The sequence below is a fragment of the Garra rufa genome, unplaced genomic scaffold (assembly GCF_049309525.1).
Source record: "Garra rufa unplaced genomic scaffold, GarRuf1.0 hap1_unplaced_002, whole genome shotgun sequence".
Taxonomy (NCBI): domain Eukaryota; kingdom Metazoa; phylum Chordata; class Actinopteri; order Cypriniformes; family Cyprinidae; genus Garra; species Garra rufa.
In genome coordinates this window covers 13,486,260-13,507,849 of record NW_027394277.1, presented here as the reverse complement: position 1 = coordinate 13,507,849, position 21,590 = coordinate 13,486,260, and the positions used below count along the sequence as shown (strand labels likewise).

Sequence of the window (21,590 nt, the reverse complement as noted above, 5' to 3'; positions counted from 1 at the left end):
TGTCATTTTTTCGGGCTTCTGAAAAGTTATTGTCAGAAGTGGGATTTGAACCCACGCCTCCATTCGGAGACCAGAAGCCTCAGTATTTGAGAAGGTTGAAACCCTTGAGTCTGGCGCCTTAGGCCGCTCGGCCATCCTGACAATACGACAGCTGTGCTGTCAGTATCGGTGCAATTAATAAACTAATGGGAATCCAAAAGTCTGAGCTTTCGTCAAGTGACAGATATTTGCCATATTTAATACCTGAAACACATGCTATATTGCTTAAGTGACATATAAGGATATATGGAATTTTTTCAGGCTTCTGAAAAGTTGTTGTCAGAAGTGGGATTTGAACACACGCCTCCAATCGGAGACCAGAAGCCTCAGTATTTGAGAAGGTCGAAACCCTTGAGTCTGGCGCTTTGGACCGCTCGGCCATCCTGACAGTATGACAGCTGCGCTGTAAGTATCGGTGCAATTAATAAACTAATGGGAATCCAAAAGTCTGAGCTTTTGTCAAGTGATAGATATTTGCCATATTTAATATCTGAAACACATGCTATGTTGCTTAAGTGACATGTAAGGATACATGGAATTTTTTCAGGCTTCTGAAAAGTTGTTGTCAGAAGAGGGATTTGAACACACGCCTCCAATCAGAGACCAGAAGCCTCAGTATTTGAGAAGGTCGAAACCCTTGAGTCTGGCGCCTTAGACTGCTCGGCCATCCTGACATTACAACAGCTTTACTGTAAGTATCGGTACAAATAGAGAACTAATGGGAATCCAAAAGTCAGAGTTTTCTTCAAGTGGTTGATATTTGCCATATTTAATATCTGAAAAACATACTATGTTGCTTAAGTGACATATAATGATATATGGAATTTTTTCAGGTTTCTGAAAAGTTGTTGTCAAAAGTGGGATTTGAACCCACGCCTCCATTAAGTGACCAGAAGTCTCAGTATTTGAGAATGTTGAAACCCTTGAGTCTGGCGCCTTAGACCGCTCGGCCATCCTGACAGTACGACAGCTGTGCTGTAAGTATCGGTGCAATTAATAAACTAATGGGAATCCAAAAGTATGAGCTTTCGTCAAGTGATAGATATTTGCCATATTTAAAATCTGAGAACATATTCTATATTGCTTAAGTCATTTATGACATTTTTCGGGCTCCTGAAAAATAGTTGTCAGAAGTGGGATTTGAACCTACGCCTCCATTCGGAGACCAGAAGCCTCAGTATTTCAGAAGGTTGAAACCTGGAGTCTGGTGCCTTAGACCGCTCGGCCATCCTGACAGTTCGACAGCTGTGCTGTAAGTATCGGTGCAATTAATAAACTAATGGGAATCCAAAAGTGTGAGTTTTTGTCAAGTGATAGATATTTGCCACATTTAAAATCTGAGAACATATTCTATATTGCTTAAGCCGTAGATGTCATTTTTTCGGGCTTCTGAAAAGTTATTGTCAGAAGTGGGATTTGAACCCACGCCTACATTCGGAGACCAGAAGCCTCAGTATTTGAGAAGGTTGAAACCCTTGAGTCTGGCGCCTTAGACCGCTCGGCCATCCTGACAGTACGACAGCTGTGCTGTAAGTATCGGTGCAATTAATAAACTAATGGGAATCCAAAAGTCTGAGCTTTCGTCAAGTGACAGATATTTGCCATATTTAATATCTGAAACACATGCTATATTGCTTAAGTGACATATAAGGATATATGGAATTTTTTCAGGCTTCTGAAAAGTTGTTGTCAGAAGTGGGATTTGAACCCACGCCTCCAAACGGAGACCAGAAGCCTCAGTATTTGAGAAGGTCGAAACCCTTGAGTCTGGCGCCTTGGACCGCTCAGCCATCCTGACAGTACGACAGATGTGCTGTAAGTATCGGTACAGTTAATGAAACAGTGGGAATCCAAAAGTTTGAGCTTTTGAAAGTGATAGATATTTGCCACATTTAAAATCTAAGAACATATTCTATATTGCTTAAGTCATTTATGACATTTTTTCGGGCTCCTGAAAAATAGTTGTCAGAAGTGGGATTTGAACCTACGCCTCCATTCGGAGACCAGAAGTCTCAGTATTTGAGAAGGTGGAAACCTTTGAGTCTGGCGCCTTAGACCGCTCGGCCATCCTGACAGTACAACATTTGTGCTGTAAGTATCGGTACAATTAATGAACTAGTGGGAATCCAAAAGTTTGAGCTTTTGAAAGTGATAGATATTTGCCACATTTAAAATCTGAGAACATATTCTATATTGCTTAAGTCATTTATGACATTTTTTTCGGGCTCCTGAAAAATAGTTGTCAGAAGTCGGATTTGAACCCACGCCTCCATTCGGAAACCAGAAGCCTCAGTATTTGAGAAGGTTGAAACTAGAGGTCGAACGATATTGGTTTTTACCGATACCGATAGCTAGGTTGGACCACACTGGTCGATACCGATTAATTAACCGATAGTTTTTGAAAATGGATACTGAACGGCAACTAAAATAGTGCTGTACTATTTAAAAAAAATACTAAACCATACTTTGTAAATGAATAAAAATATTAATAATAATTATATATTGATCATTAAAGTTATTTCATAGTTCATTAATGTTAACAAAATAAACTTCAAAATTTAACAATATTACAGTAAATGTTGAAATTAACAGACTCTAACAAGGAACAACACTTCTATTCTACAGCTTTCATCAATCTTAGTTGATGTTACAAATGGGCTCATTGTAAAGGGGTGTGAATCTTTACATTTTAACAATATGTAAAATTGCAGGTTTTATGCCTTTTGTTTATATTTGGAATCTCTGTATGTCAGTAGGCCTACTGCCATCTTAAAATTAAGATTCAATTTAATTACGATTTTCAATATTTTCAATATCAAATAAATATAACCATGCGTCTCGGTCCGTGTACTTTTTCGTTCATTCATTATTCTATTTTGAAATGAAAGATGAAATTTAAAAAAGGGTGCAGCTTGGTTTTTTGTTTAATAGAAAAAAAGCAGAAATGGCTGTATTTTGTTTTCCAAATGTATTGTTGTCATCAAATAATAGTATTAGAAAATTGGACGCATTTCTGATCGTTTTTTAATTTGTAATATTTATTTGTACATTTATTGTATTTCATTTGACTGATCCCAGCTAACACAATTACGTCGTGACGACGTTACTGGACCGGACCATATTCGTCGCAGCGACGTACCAAATAACGTTCCAGCGACGTAACTTTGTGATTCCCATATTCGTCGTAGCGACGTTATTTGGTACATTGCTGGAACGTGGTGAGTACGTCTCCACGACCAAACTGGCACGTCGTGAGGACGTTACTATAAAGGACCACATTGGTCGCGGCGACGTTCCAAATAACGTACCAGCGACGTAACTTTGTGATTCCCATATTCATCGCAGCGACGTTATTGCGTTACGTTGCTAGGACGTGGCAAGTACGTCCTAACGACCAAACTAGCACTTTCCCAGTATTTTTAATATTTGCTTCTCACCTTTAGTCCTGTCCGAGGATGTGTTCCTACCACCTTGAAATCAGTATATAATGACAAACTCAAACATTTTCTGCTGTAAAAAACAAACACTAAATCCTTATGTTTTCAAATTGTTGTAGTTTTTGTAAATATATTCACTGCATACATGCAAACCAATACAAAATCATTAAATTCCAACAGAAAATCAGCATTCATTTATTAAATCACCATTTATTCAGTGTTATTTTCTACATATACTAAGCCATTGCATTTTAAACATGACACCTATTATTTAACCATGTAAAGTGCTGCCAAGTCATTAGCACAGATAATTGAACACATCACATAAAGTACATAGTAATCAAAGAATAATACAACCACTGATTAAAATGTTTTACTTTTACTGAAAAATATTAAATATTTAATTAATGATGGGTATAGTATAGTAATAGTTATCAGTAGCCTACTCTTATTAACACAACTCCCCTAGTTTGGTACAAAAATACTGATACAAAAATAGAAACAATTCAGTAGTGATTTCTGTATTACTTTAAGTTAATTTGTTTTCTGAGTGTCCTGTGTATGAAACACCTGCTACAAATTTTTGGTGGTGAAGTGCTGTAATACTGCTTCACTCTCAGAAGCAAAACCTAAACAATTACCAAAGGACCGTAATTCTTCTCAGAAGATAACAGAAATAAAGAAAATAGCAACATTAATAAACAGTAAGAACATGTTAATATAACAATGTAGAGATTACATCTCCCCTGTATTAGGCCCACCCAAAAAACATAGAGTAAATGAGCCTGTTGACTTTTTCAGAAAAATCTGAGATCTGTCCCCAGCTGTGGAGAAGACTCTTTGCTGAGAATTTAGGTTCTGGACAGTTGTGAGAGAAAAAGAAGAATGTCTTTCTTACCACAGCAGCAGAAGGTACTCTCTTCTGAGGAAAGGATAGGAGGGTGACACTTCACTCTTGATCTACTCTTGGAGAGTTGATGAGGAGTTTTGCTAAAGAATAAGGTTCCTGCTCAGCACTTGGTCTTATTCAGCAACGAGTACCTCTAATGCAGTGCCACATACTCCAGATTCTTTGCAAACTTGAAACTTTTAATAAAATTGACCATATTATTGTAGTCAGGTTTATTGTTTTTATTATAACACATGGCAAATGTATGAGAAAATTATGTCAAAGGTGTTTTTCTTCCTCTTCGCTATCCTGAGGCTGTACTGTCAATATCCTTCTCTGGCAGCTGAAAGGGAGAATCACCTTGTTAATGTTGCTACTGTATGTACACACAACCAGTCAAAATCTGCAGTCTTTCAGTTTTTTAATGTTTTTCGACACACCAAAGCTATATTTATATTTAACTTACAATACAATAGTGTGAAATATTTTAATTTAAAATACGTTTTCTGTTGTTTTTCATCAAATAGACTTTAAAATGCATTTCTTTCCTGTGAGGCAAAGGTGAATTATTCAGTAGCCTTTACTCCAGTCTTCAGTTTCACATGATCATTCTCATATGATTTGATGCTCAAAAACATTTTTGATTATTATCAATGTTGAAAACAGTTGTGCTACTTAATATTTCTGTGTAAACTGTGATTTCTTTTTAGGATAATTTTATAAATACATAGTTAAGGTTTAAAACCTTTTTTTTTTTTTTTTTTTTTACTTTTGTAACATTATAAATGTTTTTACTACCACTTCAGATCAGTTTAATGCATCCTTGCTATTAAGGTCTTCATAAAGTAAAAAAAAAAACTTAAGTGACTCCAACCTAGTGTACACAACTAAATTGGGCAACACAGCATATTAGAATGATTTTGAACACCTACAACTGGAGTATTGATGCTGAAAATTCAGCTTTGAATTTAAATGAAAACACACCTTGTAATAAACAATGCACAGATTGCAAAGAACTTACATTCTGATGATTACTTCATTATCCTCACGGCTGCCTTCCTCAGTCATTCCTAGGCCTTCTCATTTTTCACCTTTCCCTTGAATCCACATAAAATATAAATAAAACTAATTAACCAATTAATTTTATAGACAGTTTGTATAAAACCGCAAATCTTCCTTTTGAAATCTTAAGTTATTCTCCAGCTTCTAAAGGAAAGGCACAATCTGTGGCCATGTTCACAGAGAATTTGATCTTACTATTAGGTGACCTGGCAAGGAGATTTGGCTTAAAACTTATTCATGAAACTCTTAAGAGTCCACAATAACCAAAAAGAGGGATACGTCATTTGCATTGACTTTTTCTTTGTAAAATTTCCACACTAAGCATGGGTCGGAGCTCTTAATACAAAGTGCACCAGATAGAAAAAATTAAGTTTAAAATGTACAGTACATACTTTTGTACACTAGGCCATGCCCCCAGACACACGAAGGTCCAGCCCCCAAAGTCTCAAACAAATCCTGTGGGAAACACAGCAAAGTGATGTGGTTGTGTATGATTTAGAAATAGGGGAGTCTTACATTGGTCAAATTCAGGCCAACTCAAATATTTTTTAAATATGTTTAAAAATGATCAGGAGCACAGGAGGTGCTCATGAAGGCAGTGGTTTACAATTGTGGTCCAGGTGACCCACAGAACTGCACATTTTGTATGTCTCTCTTGTTAAACCCACCTTCTTCAGATCATCAGCTCCTTAGGAAAGAGCTTCATGAACAAATCTGTCAGTAAAGAGAGATGTGCAAAATGTATAGTGCTGTGTGTCCCCAGGTCCAGGTTTGAAAACCACTGTTGTAAGGTACCATGACATATGACAATCATATGAGCATCAACAATTTCACAAAAATGTCTCCTGACTGAGGCATTCACAGGCTCTGGAATTAGACTATCAATTGGTATCTATCTAGCTATGAGTAATTGAAATGATAAATCTAACCCTGTGGATTACCTGTCTCTCCTCCTGAGCATTTTGTTGTGTGGGTCCAGGAAGGATACTGCAGCACAACTCCTTTAACCATGAGAAAATGCAGTTCCAGCATGTCTTCACATCCAGGACAACAGAAGGGTCAGGGAGGCCTGAAATATAAATATTTAAGCCACTTAAATCAATTTAAATCTATAGTTGTGCCTGAGTGACACTGAAACAATGAGGTTTAGTTTTTTACCGAGGATTTGCTGGGTTCTTTTGAACACAGTCTTCATGATGGATGATCTCTTGATCCTGGATCCTTTCTGCCATACACTTAGAGCTGGTTTGGATGTCATGTGGTTGTGTCTAAAATACAAATAGCAGCACCATTAGTCCTGTTGCTTTATATATATTTTTTGGTACTGAACAAGTCAGGAACCAAATCAGTAAGTTACCTGTACTTGATACCCATCCCTAATCATAATCATGATTGTCGTGTTGCTGCTGCCCAGACTCTCTCTCCACCTGTTATTAAAAAAAGTATGTTAGTTTTGAATAAAACATTGATAAAACAATGAACAATGAATAAAGCATTCAAACTACTACTTAAAAAAATAGGCTCAATACATTTAGTGCAATAATATGAAAAATTATCCAGAGACCAGCTTTGAGGACGTGCCCACGACGTTTCTGGGACTTTAGCCAAAATCCTTAAACTACTACATAGTAACAATGAACATCATTTCTAATAAGCAACTCACTGAATGACTCAACTGGTTCACTGGCAGTAAGGACATAAAATAGTGAACTATTTATTGGATACATATTTGTTAAAACTAAAGTATCAGATCTGTTTGTCAATGAAAAGTCACTAGCATAAAAATGATGCAAGTTATGTATGTAAAAATGTTGTATGTAAAAACCAATAACATGTAACGAGCAAATTACACCATTTACAGGCCTGTTAATCGACAGGAAAGCAGGACATTATTAAGGCGAGACACGGCAGGCAAAAACATCGTTTTTTTTTTATTGGTCAATTTTGAGATTTTTGGATATTTGTCTTCAATAACATGTCTTCTTTTAGACTTGTGGTGAAAAAAAGTCCGAAATACACATTTAGGTCTTTATTTTACTGCACTTTGTCTGTTTGCGTCTGTAGATTTCTCATAAATTCAACAAAAGTTGGCGTTCTAAATCAACATGCTGCTCCACGATCTCTGTCTGTACCCAGTCATCACGTACACTGCTGGAAAGCTCTCTCTCTTCTGTGCAATGCTGTCGGATCCAAATATGGTTATTTCCTTTTTATCAGCAACCAATCGTGAAAGTAAAAGAGGGGATTTAACTCTAAATGCGCAATCTCATTGGCTGAAGATAATTTCTGACAACGTGATTCGTTCAGAATCGTCACATGGTATGCTTTGACGCTTCCTTGTTTGGTTTAGCTTTCCGCGGTATCTTTTGAGTGAATGAATGAAAATAACTTCGCGTCAATCATCGAAAAGAGTACAGCAGTTGTCACTTGCAAGGGGGAAAATGAAAATTAGTAATGGATTACATGGTGAAATTCCCTCGGGAAGCGCATCTGAATGTAAGCTGTCGATGGGAACCCAGGGTGGTTTAGATATAAGCCAATCTATAAATAAAGTGCACTCTACACAACAGTGGCTGCTTGTTCATGTATTTGTCGTTCTCTGTGGTTAGTTGAAGGTCTTATTTGGCAATGTTGTTTTATTCAGTTTACATTGTTATAAATAATTACTTGGCCAGTTGTTTTGCTTGTTAGCAATGTTTTCATATAAAAATGTGTGGAATTTTTACAATATAAATCTTTAAAGCCCATTTTCTCAAAATGACTTTTCTCTCATACTCCAAGTCCGAAATCTCCACTTCAGTAGCACCTATATACACCAAACTTTCCAGTCTTGTACCTAGTAATATTATGAAGACTATTACAGAGGGATTTGTAAATATATTATTCCTAGCCTGATTTATATAACATTTTATTCCAAAAAACATGGCGAAAATACATTTTTTAAGGCTATTGACAGTATATTCTGATTTACAGGATAACAAAAGTGGATATCCATAAATCCCTCTGTAATTTTTTTCCCATCTAATATGTGAACACAATGAAAAAAGAATTTTGAACCTGGCTTTATCCAATTCTGAGATTTCGTTTTTTAAAATATAGGCAAATTAGCGCATATTTACTTAGATAATGCCTAATTTGCATATTTAAACATAAAATTACAAAAACATTGTAATACATTTTTTTCTCATCTTAATGTAGGTAATCAACTGAGAAAGTTTCATGGTGATATCTGCTAGTTAAAAATTTTACCCTATTCACCTGTAGTGTCTCGCCTTAATCCCACATACACTGAACGGGATTTCGGCAGCCTCGGTCTAATTAAAAGTTTATATAACATCAGTGGTTTATATTTAAGTTTACAATACGGCTAGGCTAGCATGAGCATAGTCAGATGCGAACGACAAGCAGTCAACGTTACTATAGGCAGAAGTTAAAATAATTAAAAAAAAATGAATACTGTATAGTTTATCGTGGGTAAATTTCAAACTAGACTAAAAATAAGGTATAACATTTTAATTTAGGATTTTAAAAGTTAACCCTCTAATGCATGAATTATGGATTTGTACTAAAAAAAAATATTTAATCTAATTTTGTGGAAGATTTACGATAACAGATTAATAATTTTTTTTTTTTTTTTTAAAACACCACCCCCCTTAGTAGATTTTATTTTGTTGCCCCAGGGCAACGCTATGCAGTATAGGTAGTAAATCACAGAGAAAAATGTAATATTGTCTCAACATTTATTAGGAAACTTGAGGGAACAGGTACTCTTTTGAACTGAAAATGTGTTTCAAATATTTAATTGACATTTGTCCTCTTCAAATATGTCTTAACAAATATTTTATTTAACTTTTTGTCAGTCCATTCAAATTCAACAAATAGTGGCCATTTTCTTTTAAAAACATGCTGTAGACATGTTTGCAGTGTTCACTTTCTCACTCTGTGTGAAACTTCAAGAAGCAGTTTGTAGTGCTTGTGAAGCAGAGGTGGGCATTACACTTCCTGCATTTAGCTTTTGGAGTGCCTTTGCAGCCTGGTACCCTGCACCTGCCCTTCTTCTCACTCATGATGATCCAGTGGGCTGTAGCATCCAACCTCACATCTGGGATTGGGATTGGAGCAGTGGGTCCCTGCCTCTTCTTTGTCTCATAACTTGAAATTCCACCACTGGGCCGTCCTCTTTTCTTTTCCAGACTTTTCCCAGATTTGCAGAGACCCTGTGCAATGTAGGATTTGAATGCATACAGCCGCATGACCTCAGCATCTGACAGGTTATTGCATTTACAGTGCCGTTTGTACAACAACCAGCAGGTCACCACAATCATGTCTAGAAAGTGGAAAAACAGACGATGATACCACTTTTTTGATCTGATTTTGGTTCGGTAGAGGGCTATAAGTGAGTCGAGGAGGTCCACCCCACCCATGTGCTGATTATAGTCTCTTACAACAACAGGACAGGGGACATCAATGATCGCCTTGCTTCCTCTGTCCCATCGCTGGACATGAGTGACTGGATGTGCTCCCACGTAATCACTCAGTAGGGTCACTGAGCGATTGTCATACCACTTTACTGCATACAAAGTGGTATTGCCAACAATTGCTGTCTTTTCTTGAAAAGACCCACGGCCAGATCTTTTCAGCTCAGCATCAGAAACCATGCTGCTGCCTGGTAATCTGTTGGAGCGAACAGTACCAAGACAGTGCACCCCTTGACGAGCTAGCTCAAGTTGTAGTGGGACACTGGTGAACCAGTTGTCAAAGTACAGTTTGTAGTTTTTGTGTTGTGGCACTGGTTGAGCAAGGCGGAGGACAACATTTCCACTGGCTCCTATATCTACCAAATGGGTGGGCTGCACTACTTTTCCAGTGTATACTTCAATGTTGTGTGGAATACCATCAGAGCCAGCCAAAACCATAAGCTTATACCCCCATTTTTTGGGCTTCTTCGGCAGATACTGCTTCAGGCGATTTCGTCCCTTAAATGGGACCATTTGTTCATCAATACTCAGCTTCTCTGACATGGGTATTGTATTCATTTTAGAGACAAGATGAGTAATCAAGGGTCGGATCTTGAACAGCTCATCAAAATTGTCATCGGATCGAACTGGTTGATCATCATTATCATTGAAATGCAGGAATCTCTTGATTTCCTCCCATCTGTTTAGAGTGAGTGTATCTGCTACTTGAGAAATTCTGCTTTCAGGGCGCCAAAACATCCGTGTTGCTGGCAGTCCAAACAAGGACATGTACAAGGTAGTGCCCAAGAACTTCTCCAGTTCGGTTTTGGTTAGGTTAAGGGGCTTGTTAAGATTAACCTGTGCTGCATACAAATTTGACTGTTCTACAACAACGTCAAGTATATCATCAGAGAAGAATGTTTTGAAGTACTGATAAGGGGATAAGATGTCATCAGCATTTGGAAGGCTGTCTTGCCAATCAGGGTATGCAGGGAAACTAGAATCATGGCTGGTTTTCCACCTTGGTTGCTGAGGGACATCCTCACCATCATCATCCTCAGATTCTTGTTCTTCTTCACTCCTCTCATTATCGTTTTCTTCATCACCTAGAATAAGAGAACATTTGTGGCTAAATGAATTGCAAATTGTGACTTTGATAGAATTGCCTTCCTTTCCCTAATAACTTTGCTTTCTGAAATCCTATTTTCTTCAGGAGTAACGGTATATATTTAAATATGCCTTTTATTTTTAAACATGTTTTTTTCTGCTTCTCAAACCTCTTTCTGGGGTCCATTCTTCATCACTGTCACTTCCCTCAAGCTCACTGTCCTCACTACAAAATCCATTGTTTGCTATAATTCTGACAAATGGCTTCTCTCTGTTCTTTCTACCATAAAATGTCCCTGCATCCATTTTCCTGTAAACATCAGTGCAGAAAACAACGCAAAATCAAAAACACTGAAATTGGCATTCAAAAAAGTCAAATGTCTGTCTTTAGCATGTTATTGCATTGAAAACTAGCCTGCAAAAATAAAGAAAAAATTATATATATTTCTTTATTATTATATTGAGCACAAATACATGTAATGATATGTGATTACATCAAAAAACATTGTCAATGAAGAACTCCTTGAAAAGTACCCCTTACTGCATAACGTTGCCCTGAGGCAACACAAAGAAAAACTGAACTGATTAACATGCTAAATAAAAAAAAGTGAATAAAACCTGACAAAATGCTTATCTACTCCTTCATGCACACATACATATTTTTTATTTACAATTTATGTCATGTTAAATAAGATTACTAAAGCAAATAATCTTACCTTCTTCTCACAGCATGCACTCCTGTGACCACGTGTCAGAAAAGGAAGTCCCGCCTTCAAATAATGCTTGATAGAGACTGCCACACCTTTTTGGACTGTTTCATAGCAATTATTTGACCGTTTTGATTGGTTGAAATCTTTTAAAGAAACGTGTAATGGAAATGGGGCTTAAGAAAACATTGTGTTGCCTGAGGGCAACACTATGCGGTAGAGGGTTAACTTAACGTTACCACAGACCGCCTCCAGAACTAAGCTAATTAACTTTAACATTAACCAAACAGGGCATTTATTTATTAAATTAATATAGAAAACCTCCAAAAACACAAAACACTACTTATCTTACGTGTCATCTAACGTTATATCAGCAAAAAAATATGAATAAGAGAAGATTTTAAGCGCTTACCTTTTCCTTCTCGTCCGTCTTCTGGAAGTTGACCGTTAACAGTGTTGCCAGATTGGAAATGTCCAAGTATCGTACCAGAAGCTCAAAATTATCGTATTTGGGAGAAAATTATCGTATTTTAGTCAAACGTTCAAAATAAAGATATTTATCTAGATGTTACAGCTATTTCTCCTTTTTAGCACTCATTTTCTATACCTTATTGCAATGCTAAACTAATTATCTTACCCGAGTCAAACGTTCAAAATACAGCTATTAATCTAGATGTTACAGCTATTTATACTTTTCAGCACTCATTTTCTATACTTTATTGTTAAACTAACAACCTCAGTTTTGAAACAACTGACCTAAGTGCGACAGGAACGTTAACTTGTGCTCCTGAGAGAGAGACATTCTCCACGATGATATTGGTTGAGAAGACGTAAGATTGGATGAAAGGCATGCGTAACGCACGTTCACCTCTCCTCACAATCATGAAGGTAGACGTAGTATCCACACAGCTAGATCTTTGAGAATAGAAGCTCTTATAATTACAACGACCATAGTGTCACAAAATTCTGAAATTATCGTACATTGTGGTATTATTGATCGTACATCGTACAGAGGTCAAAATTATGGTACAAATACGATAATTATCGTACGTCTGGCAACACTGACCGTTAATGACGGGCACGCGCACGGGGCACTTACGCAGCACTCAGAAAGTGACGTGCGCTGGTTTTAACCATGGTTTTAACCTTAACATTTGTCCCGTTCCCCCTTTCAATAAACCATTCACAACCATAAATTATCACCATTTGCTAAGCAAACTATTTGGTTTTTGTTTTGCCATTAATTTGATGACAAACATTTCTATATTTTAAATGACGGGTTATACTTATATAATAATTCATTCCATCATGCAAAATGCTTGACGAATTCAGTATATTCCCCATATTATTGGCTATTAAAACGGTTTACACCTTTAAAAATAAGCTTAATACATGTAGTGCAATAATATGAAAAGTTAGTTGGAGACCTGCTGACCACGTCGCTATAATGTTTCCCACGCGACCAACCAGCGACGTCTTTTAAGGACGTGCCTACGACGTTTCTGGGACGTTAGCCAAAATTCAAAAATATGGAACGTTACCACAACGTCCTCACGACGTTGTCATACAGTTTTTCTCAATTGCTAAAACACTATAACCAGTCTTTTGAACTAAAATTTCAAAACTATAACGCCATTTTTGAAAAAGCACACCCATTTCCCTAAACTATAAACACTATTCCCTGCTTTGACACAGGAGTTATATTTGGTGAACTGTTACTGCAAAACTCTACACACAAATCCCTACATTTCTCAGTGCTTACACCATGTGGTCATTTAGAAAGCACAAGCATTCAGTATTGTTCACTCAAGTCTGCGAAGTTTGAGCTCAATTAGCACACAATTACCCAAGTGGAAACACTAGGAGTCAAAATTTAGCACACACCAATCAGAAGCTTCGGTGGAGATAAAAGAGCCAAAGTCAGCTTACAGTTTTTCTCAGTCACTTTGGTGCATTTCTCAGATCAGAAATGAAATTGTCACAACTACTTGTTCAACATCCACATCATCTAGTCTTTTGTCCTGTTGCTCAAAATGTATTACAGTTTTTCTCAATTGCTAAGACACATTTCTTGAAAGCTGCTCTCCTTTTCTCTAAACTGTGAACACAAAACCCAATTTTCAAGCTACATTCACAAAATCTCAGACTCTTCTTGCAAAACCAAACTTTCACCTCAAAACAGTTCAATCTGTGCTCAAAACTATGTTGTCAAATCGTGCCCCGAGTCAATCAAAATTAAAAACACTACTGAACAGTCACTAAACACTACGTAGAAAAATAGAAAACACAATGCTCAGGACATGAAGCTGGAGAAATAAATGTTTATTGTTCACTGTAGGCTAAATGCATGTTGCAAAACAAAGAAAACCTGTGCATTTAGCACTTGTACAAAAAGACAAAACAGGAATCTTGTGCATTTACATGTAGCACTTGTAAAAACAAACAGAAATCCTATGCGTTTGCCACTTGTGAACAGTAAGCCCATGTAAAAATAAAGTACAAAAATATACAAATAAGTGCAATACTCAACCTCAGCATCATGTCTCCGTACTGGGTCAGGCCACAGGACTTCATCCACATCACAGGCCACATTTTGTCTGGCCAGGCAACAACATAGATGGGAAGAGTTCGTGTGAGAGGAGGTCGAGGTGGTCAGCGAAGACAAAGAACAGTAATGTCTGATGAAATCAGAGCGACTGTGATTGACCATGTTCTTGTCCATGGTATGAGCATGAGGGAGGCTGGACAAAGGGTACAACCAAACATCAGTAGATTCACTGTGTCCACCATAATCCGAAGATTTAGAGAAGAGAATAGGTAATTACCATTTTTTGACATTATAGGACAGTATGTAAATGTTGACAGCAATTACTGTATGACATACTATAGAGCTGGTAAGTCCCGCCCATCCGTAAAACCCCACTGGACCTCTAGATTGAAAAATCGTCAATGCAAGTGAATGTGAGAAAATAATTATTTGACTATACTGTAATGTCAAAAAAATGGTAATTACCTGTTCTCTTCTCTAAATCTTCGGATGTTTGGATTTCATCAGATATTACTGTTCTTTGTCTTCGCTGACCACCTCGACCACCTCTCACACAAACTCTTCTTCTCAGGCCTCACAAACCAGTGCTCTCTGAACTGGCTTACTGTATATGTTCCCTCACATCATTAGCCACAAGTGTGATCAGTTTTGAGTTGTTGTGTTCAAGTGGTGACACCTGTGCTTTAATTGTGTTTGACTTTTGTCACCTGTGCTCACCATTAAGCAGCACGGGTGCATCACAATGAAAATGTGTTGGCAAGTTGTGTCTAAACAGGTGAAAAGTGCTTATGGTTTTGCCAAAAGAGCGATTGATTCAATCAATGGGTTCAGGCAACTGAGCATTTGGTTCAGACATTAGGGTTTAGTGTTTTAGCAATTGAGAAATACTGTATTTCTCTGTGCAATAGTCTTACCCCTCAAAACATCAAGTCATTAGCTCATCGTATAAGTCATCACCTAAATGCAAAATTTTTGATCTAGTTGTCATGTCAATCATATATTCTACACATTTCTATTAGACTTTTTGTAAAATTGCCATTATTCAAGTGAATATTGACTTTCACTAATGAAGATAATATAGATCAACCAATGATAAAGCAGTTCTCTGAAATAGATCAAAGGTACAACTCATGAACCTTCAATTAGAATGCATATATAGACAGAGGACAATGCAGGAGTTACAAATTCTGACAGTGGACTTTCTAATTTTCTAATTTATTTTCACCTTTGTGCCCATATTTCTTTTTCATTTCTGTTTCACAATGACATTGTAATGTGTTTTTATTTTATTTTTATTTTTTTATTTTTTTGTCAGACCACTAGTACAAGTGTAACTGTGAATCCTGTCCAGTTTTTTCAATCAATATCCCACATACAGTAATGTGTAATTTTGAAGAGGAAGAGTAGGAGGTGAAAGAGGAAGAGGAGAAGAAGAAGGATTATGACGAAGACAACGTGGAAGAGACAGAGGAAGGGCAAGGGCAAGAAGACAAGCAGTCTCAAATATTTTAGTTGATGAGTACCAGGGTTGGATCAGGCATGCAATACGATATTACCCCTGCTGCCTGGCCAGGGCTAATTTAGTGATGCTGAAGAGGTTCTTTGGCCTGTCCCAGACCAAAGACTGGATGCTGAGCAGAATAATTATTTTTGTTGTTGTTTGCTGTTTTGTACTGTAGGCTTACTCTACAGTACATTAAATTAAGGAATAAAACACTTGCAAAGGCATAGATTTGTTGTGTTCATCATGTGAAAAGATTTTTATTTGTATTGTTTTCGTAGTATTGTTTTGAATTTATCTCATCAGTGTGGAAAACTGTGTTGTAGTGTGTGTGTTTTTGAGGATTTGTGTGTCATGTCTGAGAGCAAAGTTTGGTTTTTCAGCAAGATTGAATTGTTTTGAGTGGAGAGCTTCATTTTGACATCAATATAGGAAGTTTGGGGAATTGAGTTAGAAGTTGTGGATTTGTGTTTAGAGTTTCACAAATAAGAGGCATAAATTCAAGAAATGTGTTTAAGCAATTGAGAAAAACTGTAAAGTAATGTTACGCTGACCAAATGACGACCAACTGGCGACGTCCTCACAACGTACTGTGTTTGCTGGGAGAGAGCTTCCGGTGTACTAAAATGCGCTTTTTTCCAAAAAATTGTAATTTTTCGATTTGGTTTTGTTGACTTTTTAATATCTGCATTTGAACGACGTGTAATGAAAACAAAATTGAAAATATGAATGAAATTCGTTTTTGTGTTCCCGAGAAAATGTAAATATTGCATAAACCAATCATTTATTCGTTTGTTTGTTTTGAAAACAAAAACGAGAAAACCAATTATACGTAGGTACACGGACCATCCGTGTTTGGCGTTCTCAAACTTTTGACTCGCGAATTGCCTAACTTTCTAAAGTCTATTTACACGTTCTTAAGTTCTATTTAAATGGGGGAAAAACGCGTTTGAGCTGTAAGTGCAGTCATTCTTTATGACAATTTACCTTGTTTTTACTCTAGTGAAAGCGTAGTAACCATGTTGTGTTTTTTGGCTGATCGGTATTCAACTGTTTGAATACAGTCTTACTATAAATGAAAATCTGAATGAACAGCAACAACAAAAAACGTTGTGCTTGTGTTTGTCATCATTTACCATGGCTTTACTATAGTGAAAGTGTAGTAACATGTTTTCTTTTCATGACTTGCCTATAATCTCACATATTAAACACAATTGTGCCTGTAATCGTACTTATTAAACTCAGTTTACTCGTTCTTTAACTGTAAACACAGTCTTACTATAAATAAAAATATGAATGAAAGAAAAACAAGTCATTTTCCATAATAATAATAATAATAATAATAATTTGTTACATTTATATAGCGCTTTTCTAGACACTCAAAGCGCTTTACAGTGTCAGGGGTATCTCCTCATCCACCACCAGTGTGCAGGATCCACCTGGATGATGCGACGGCAGCCATAGTGCGCCAGAACGCCCACCACACACCAGCTTACTGGTGGAGAGGAGACAGAGTGATGAAGCCAATCAGAATATGGGGATGATTCGGAGGCCATGATGGTCAGAGGCCAATGGGCAAATTTGGCCAGGATGCCGAGGTCACACCTCTACTCTTTTCGAAAGACATCCTGGGATTTTTAATGACCACAGAGAGTCAGGACCTCGGTTTAACGTCTCATCCGAAGGATTTTCCATGCTTTTACTATAGTGAAAGTGTAGTAATCATGTTTTGTTTCCATGATTTGCCTATAATCTCACATATAAAACACTATTTGCCTGTAATTTTGCATAGTAAACACATCTATTCTATTTAAAGTTTGATTTGTATTTAAAAAATATGTTTAGTTGTAGACATTGTCATTTCTAATTAACATTTAATGTGATTTTGCTATGTGTGAATGTAGTAATCAAGTTTTGTGTTTGTGTCGTGGAGCAATAAAAGCATTTCTCAATGAAGAAGACATTGAAGCGTGAGAGGCAGAGTTCCAGATGTCAAAATAAGACTTTATTGAACAGAGCAACAAAGCCGGGTCAGCGATCGCCGCATCTCCGTCTCTGTCTGTCCGGGTATCCCACCTATCTGCGCTACCAAATTTGTAGTTCCGGTTTTTTCTTGGTTATGCCTGTCTGATCCCCCACAATGATTTATTGGCCCACCTGGCCCATTTTTAATGGTGGTTTTTGGTTCAGTCAGCCATTTTTTAAAAGTAAGTGTTATTCCTCCCCCTCCAAGTTGTTATGGGTCTCCAATTAGTTGGAGGTGGTCACGTGGGACATAACTTGTATCTGTCATATGTTGGAAGTCATCCAAAGTTCATTGGTTCACTTGAGTTCACTGAAAACTTCCAGTGGAAACCACTGGTGCTGCCCCCTGGCAGGCATCTGCAATTCAATTTGTGTTGATGCAGTTTTAATCTGTGTTAAGACATCTAGTATTATAATACTCAGTATTTTGATAGATATTGATTACTGTTATAGCCATACATCATTTGTTTGAGTAGAATAGCAAAATATATATTTTTAGGATACACAATATTTGCAGATGGATTACTATTTATATAAACACAGATGTAAGTGCTACAAATAATAATTTAAATGAAAATGCAATGTTATATAGACATCCCTTACAAAAATTAATTAATTTTTTTTCAGATTGATTATCATATGTATAACCACAGCTTTTAACTAACAATGTACTTTATTTTACATTGTCATTAATACATGCTATATGTAGTTACTATAGTAATAACAGTAAATTATGCATAATTGGATGCAACTAACTGTAAACCAAACAAAACAATAATCTTATCCCTATCGTAACTGCATGTAGTAATTTCATATTCAAATATTTATATGTATAATTGTAGTGTAACACCTTTAAATGTGTAACCTTGTTTTGCTTTATTAGCAATAAAATAATGTTTAATTGTTGTAATGGGTGCCATTATTTAGTCAGCTTGAATATATATCGTTGTATCATTATAAAAAAAATTGTGTACCCTTACTGATGAGCATAAGACACTTCTTTCAAAAACATTAAAAATAGTGATGTGTCCAAACTTGTGAATGATCCTGTATTTCTGTGTTTTCTTTTATAAATGTTTTTTTTTTCATAGGAGAGCTGCTTGGTGTTGACTACCTCCTGGGTCAGACTGGACAGCTCCTGGTAGTGGACCCTGACTCAGAAGAGACAGAGAACATGCTGGAGGATGTGGATGAAGGTAAGAATGAAGAAGACGAGGGCTTCAGGGTGGACCAAACACTTGACATTACTGAGTCGAGTCTTACTGATGACCCAAGCTTCTCTCTGTCCTCCACCCAGCATGATGCCTCCTTCACGCCAGGTGCCTCAGCATCTCCTGACGAGTCTGTGGTATGTTAATATCTCATTTAATGTATGTATGTAATTATGTTTTATGTAATATTGTTAAATTTCTAGGGAAAAAATATAATTTGTGCTGACCTGTAGCTTTTGGTCTGAAGTTGACAAAAAAAATCTAGAAAAATATTTATATTTATTTGTTTTTTTTTTTGTCCCACTTCACTTTACTCATAATGTTGTTTATTTAATTATTTTTTTTTTTTTTTTTTTCTCACAGGCTTTGCATAGTGCTGGTGTGCTGGACAAAGTGGACAGCCTTGCGGAGTATCTTGTGGAGCTCAGGAATCAGCCATCTCTGGCTCTCACCAACCATCAGGTCAGTTTCTCTTCTTGACCTATCATATGTTAACACTACCACTTGTTTTGTTTTCTCATTTGCCATGTATTATATGCTCTCTCGCCTTAGGTGAGCAATATAGTTGGCAGAACCTGCTGGATTACGATAAGAAGAGAGTGATGTTTGCTGCCAGACACCAGAGTAGGCTGGACACAGGGTCACTCCAGGGGTGGAGAGCGTGAAGAGGCATACATTCACCACCACTGCCCCACTTGCCCAGTGGCCAGATTGTTGTCGCCTGATAGAGACCATTTCAAGCTCTGTGCCATCCATAAGAGTCCAAAAAAGAAAGGGGATAAAGTTTTATTTATGTGTATTGTTTTCTGCTTTCTGTTCTTTTGCACTTGCAATGAATGCACTAGTGCCATGGACATTAAGACAGTTTTATTTAAAAGTATAGTTTTGTTTTCTGTTCTTTAGCACTTTCAAAACATGCACAGGAGTCATTAATATTTTAAAGTTTTATTCATTTGTATTGTTATGTGCTTTCTGTTCTTTTCACTTGCAGTTAATGCACAAGACATTGGACGGTTTTATTTATATGTATAGCTCTGTTTTCTGTTCTTTTGCACTTGCAAAAAATGCACAAGAGTCATGGACAATAGAAAGTATTATTAAGAGATATTATTCTGTTTTCTGCACATGCAACATAACTATAAGAATAAAAATGTAAAAAAAAAAAGAATAATGAATAATTGGCTATGACTGATTGAAAAATAAAAGTTTGGTCATGATTAAATAACTCTTTTTGTATGTCTTTGTTACAGTATCATTTAACGGTTATAGGCCCTTTTAAAAATGTTGATAAATTTGGGGATTATTTAATAAATAAATTTACAATTTTTTGTACTATAAGTTTTAGAACATAACTACAGCAGAAATATATTTAAAGTGCAAAACCTTTGAATAAGATATCAATAATCAGTAATATAAATCTAATAAAATATTATTTAAATTCATTAATTCAAATAATTTCATTCTTTTGGACATCATTTATGTGATAATTACTGATAAATAAAACATTCAGTAAACACTTCAATGTATGGCAACACTAATATGAACTGGAAAGCTTGTGATCATCCTTACTCCCATATAAATGTACAGGAAAATAGAGAAAACATTTTTTTTTCAGATAATTTATTGTAAATATACACTCCATAAACATTGCTTTGAAGTTCAAAGAGATAAAATTCCCTTTCATTTCTTTTCTCCTCATTTTTTCCTTTTTTTTCTTTCTTTTTCTCTTTTCCCCCCTTCTTCCCCCTCCTTCCTTTTCTTCACCCCCTTAACAGACTATTGTTCCCCATCTTTTATTAGGCTACTGGGGCTGTCATGCAGCTGTTTACTTTTTCTTTTAGTTCTTCATCTCATTCAGCTTCTGGATGAACAACTTTTGTGAGAGGACCAAGTGACTTTAGGTTTTCACAAACAGGCTCTGAACATCCCTCTTTTCGGGGCTCTGTCATATATATGTAACCCTCTCTCTCTCTCTCTCTGCGCGTTTACCGGCCTCTAGCACCGCCGCTGCTACTCTGCGTTGTGTTGTGTATGTTCGTGGTGGTAGAGATGAGACGCAGACACAAAGGGGTTCGTTGGGATCGTGGCTTGACCGTTTATTCCACAGCACGGCATCTATAGTATTGATAACGTGAACTGCCTTCAGTTTTTTTAAACTTTCATTGCATTTTTAAACTTGCATAAAGTCAATTTCAATGCACATACAATCGAATAACATGCTTATATTATCATACATAGCTTTGCATTAGCCACCACGTATTAATCATGTTCAAAAGAAATAACAAAACATTTTAACTCTCTATTTTACTTTGCATTTAGATCGTTTTTAGTTTACAACACAAAACATCTCAATGAACTGAACTTTAGTGCGATAACAACAAATATATTTTACATTTCAGTTTCCACTGCCGTTAACATGACTTACCTATAGTATTGATAACGTGAACTGCAGGGAAGATGGCGCACTACGCACATATTATGCACGTATCAACACTACGGTGCATTAAGAAGCTCAAACAACGTTAACTGTATATGTCCTAACAAAACAGCGTCACAGCGACATCTTGTGGACAACACAATATACTGCCTTACATCTACAAGCTCAGA

General features: G+C 36.6%; 1 protein-coding gene and 7 non-coding genes across 8 annotated transcripts in view; all 8 read right to left on the bottom strand.

The window, feature by feature from the left end:
* Positions 1 to 21,590, bottom strand: part of LOC141305375 (uncharacterized) — a 566,500-nt gene that overhangs the window by 145,383 nt on the left and 399,527 nt on the right. The gene's annotated exons all lie outside the window — the stretch shown is intronic.
* On the bottom strand, positions 31 to 141 carry trnal-caa (transfer RNA leucine (anticodon CAA)). Its single transcript has 2 exons — positions 104 to 141; positions 31 to 76 (listed from the first exon to the last, which is right to left on the bottom strand). It is a non-coding gene; the product is annotated as a tRNA-Leu (tRNA).
* On the bottom strand, positions 317 to 427 carry trnal-caa (transfer RNA leucine (anticodon CAA)). Its single transcript has 2 exons — positions 390 to 427; positions 317 to 362 (listed from the first exon to the last, which is right to left on the bottom strand). It is a non-coding gene; the product is annotated as a tRNA-Leu (tRNA).
* On the bottom strand, positions 889 to 999 carry trnal-caa (transfer RNA leucine (anticodon CAA)). Its single transcript has 2 exons — positions 962 to 999; positions 889 to 934 (listed from the first exon to the last, which is right to left on the bottom strand). It is a non-coding gene; the product is annotated as a tRNA-Leu (tRNA).
* Positions 1,165 to 1,274, bottom strand: trnaw-cca (transfer RNA tryptophan (anticodon CCA)). Its single transcript has 2 exons — positions 1,237 to 1,274; positions 1,165 to 1,210 (listed from the first exon to the last, which is right to left on the bottom strand). It is a non-coding gene; the product is annotated as a tRNA-Trp (tRNA).
* On the bottom strand, positions 1,441 to 1,551 carry trnal-caa (transfer RNA leucine (anticodon CAA)). The gene is made up of 2 exons: positions 1,514 to 1,551; positions 1,441 to 1,486 (listed from the first exon to the last, which is right to left on the bottom strand). It is a non-coding gene; the product is annotated as a tRNA-Leu (tRNA).
* Positions 1,727 to 1,837, bottom strand: trnal-caa (transfer RNA leucine (anticodon CAA)). The gene is made up of 2 exons: positions 1,800 to 1,837; positions 1,727 to 1,772 (listed from the first exon to the last, which is right to left on the bottom strand). It is a non-coding gene; the product is annotated as a tRNA-Leu (tRNA).
* Positions 2,003 to 2,113, bottom strand: trnal-caa (transfer RNA leucine (anticodon CAA)). The gene is made up of 2 exons: positions 2,076 to 2,113; positions 2,003 to 2,048 (listed from the first exon to the last, which is right to left on the bottom strand). It is a non-coding gene; the product is annotated as a tRNA-Leu (tRNA).